This window comes from Fukomys damarensis, unplaced genomic scaffold (genome assembly GCF_012274545.1).
Source record: "Fukomys damarensis isolate Sample0158 unplaced genomic scaffold, DMR_v1.0_HiC HiC_scaffold_31, whole genome shotgun sequence".
NCBI classification, from domain to species: Eukaryota; Metazoa; Chordata; class Mammalia; order Rodentia; family Bathyergidae; genus Fukomys; species Fukomys damarensis.
In genome coordinates, this window is record NW_022900943.1 from 19,772,773 (window position 1) to 19,775,224 (window position 2,452).

Sequence of the window (2,452 nt, forward strand, 5' to 3'; positions counted from 1 at the left end):
GAGATGAGGAAGGTGAGAGCCCACCTGATGGGTAAATAAAAAGAATGCTTTAGACAATGGAACCTTTTCCCTACTTTGTACTCAGTTCTCTCTGTGCTCAATAAGCACTGCACAGGAAGTAAACACACTGCTGTAAAGTCAAAAAGATACACATCCCCACTATATTAATATACTACATATGGAAATAAAAGCACACACAATTATGTGTGAGAGGTAAGAATTAATAGCACTTTCCCATTAGAGAGAATTAGGAGTTAGATAAATGATGCAGTGTGTGACTTACAGGCATTCTTCCAACTTGACCTGCAGCAAACCTTGCTTCACCTCATAATAGGCAAAGGCTCCATCTCTCTTCAAAGCCCTGGTAATCTTCTACTGGGAGAAATTGTTCAAACTAGACAATAGACCATCTACCGGTTTCAACTACTCATTAAAAGTGGCCTGATAAGTGAAAAAAAAAAATGTTCAATGACTAACCCAAAGAAGAATTTTCCTCTAAGGAAATTCTGATTAGAATTCTTTAGTAGCACAGCCAGATGTAGAAAAAGCAGGCTGTGATTAGCACAATAAAGAAGAAGGAAAGATGCAGAAGATAATCTCATAATTTGGATTTGAACCTCTCTGTGCCATTTAGCAAAATAATATGCTGCTAAGAGCATGGAAATCATGATCTGTAATCATTTTGAAAAGGACTTGTGTCTTCATTCCCAACAAACGTAAATGTAGGACAGATGACGTGATCAGCCTCATCCCAGCCAACTTAGAGAGTTTTAGGTTTTGCTCAGTGTTCTTAGAGTATGATTTTCTAAGAACTAATCCTTTATGAATGTAGTTGACCTTTCTAGCCAACTAGAGTTGCCAACTGGTTCTGAGCCAGAGGCTATGGCTGGGGAGTTCCATAAACTTTGTGCAGTGCCAAATACATAGTTCTGAACTATCACAGTGTATTGACAGTGAAAAGACAAAGGGAATTTCTACTGTAGTTAAGGCAACTGTTCAAAGGAGCCCAGAGCTTGTGAAAGAATGATGTCTGAATTGAAGAATTTAGATTCTGAAGAGGGAAGGTGGTGAGGCCAGATGATGGCAATCGAGAGGAAGGGGCATGGGGACTTGCCGGTTCGGGTGAAGACAGAAAAGAAACAGAAAATATGCCGGGCCTCCAAGCTCAGTCATCGGTTGTGCCAGAAGAAACTGAGGAAGCAGAGAAGGACTACATCTCAGGCCCCACGTGCAAGGGCAAATGGAAAAATAAGGAACAGATTCTCATCTTTTCTTCCAGAAGAATAAATTTCAGAACAAGACATTTAATGCAAGACTTGAGAATGTTGATGCCTCAAATTCTAAAGCAGACACTAAAATGGATCATAAAGATGAATTATTTAATTAATGAGGTCTGTGAAATGAAAAACTGCAATAAATGTGTCTATTTTGAGACTAAGAAAAAACAAGATCTTTGTATGTGTCTTTCGAATTTACCTGATGGGCCCTCTGCCAAATTCCTCGTTCAAATATTCATACCCTAGCAAAACTAAAGACGACCAGAAATTGTTTGAAAGGTTCTCAACCTATTTTGTCTTTTGACTCTGCTTTTGATGGAGTGTCACATTATGCTTTGTTAAAAGAACTCAATTCAGATTTTTAGTACACCATGATATCATCCCAAAAGCCCGCCATTTGTGGACCATGTATTTACTTTCACCATTTTGGATCATAGGATATGGTTTCGGAACTTTGAAATCATAGATAAAGATGCTCAAACTTGTAGAAATAGGACCTTGTTTTGTCTTAAATCTGCTAGACTTTTGGTTACCGGGGATCGAACTCGGATCCTTGTGCTTGCAAGGCAGGCGGCAGAACCACTGAGCTAAATACCCAGCGCCTCTGCTAGACCTTTCAGGGAAGTTTTGGAGGACTGACTTTGTACGAAAATTCTCACTACCAAACATGCATTGGAGTATGCATATCGTAAGATCCATCACAGCTGCAAAATACAAAGAGAAACAGCAACTAAAAGATGTGCAGAAACTGAGAAAGAAAAAGCCAAAGACTGTTCTTCCACATGATCCCACTGAAGATGCTTTTGTTACACCAGCTGAGGAAAAAACCAATAGAAATACAATGGGTAAAACCAGAGCCAAAAGTCAATTTGAAAGCGAGGAAAAAAAAAGGATTGACAGAAGGCAAAGAAAATTGAAATAGAAGATGAACAGTGGGAATGCAAAGTGAATTAATGGATAACTAAGTTTTCCAGTCACTGTACATTTATTTTGCATTCAGTGTGTAAATACATCTATTATCCTGGGCTACCTTATGTCTAATTAGTGTGTCATTTGAAAGAAAAAATATTTGGACCAGGGATTTAGCTAAGTGGTGCTGTCACCTGCCTCGGTAGCACAAGGTCCTGAATTCGATCCCCAGTACCACAAAAAAAAAAAAAAAAAAAAAAAAAATT

General features: G+C 38.6%; 1 pseudogene; it reads left to right on the top strand.

Moving 5' to 3' along the window:
• Positions 1–1,077: 1,077 nt before the first annotated feature.
• LOC104872272 lies at positions 1,078–2,226 on the top strand (annotated as a pseudogene).
• The last annotated feature ends 226 nt before the right edge of the window (positions 2,227–2,452 follow it).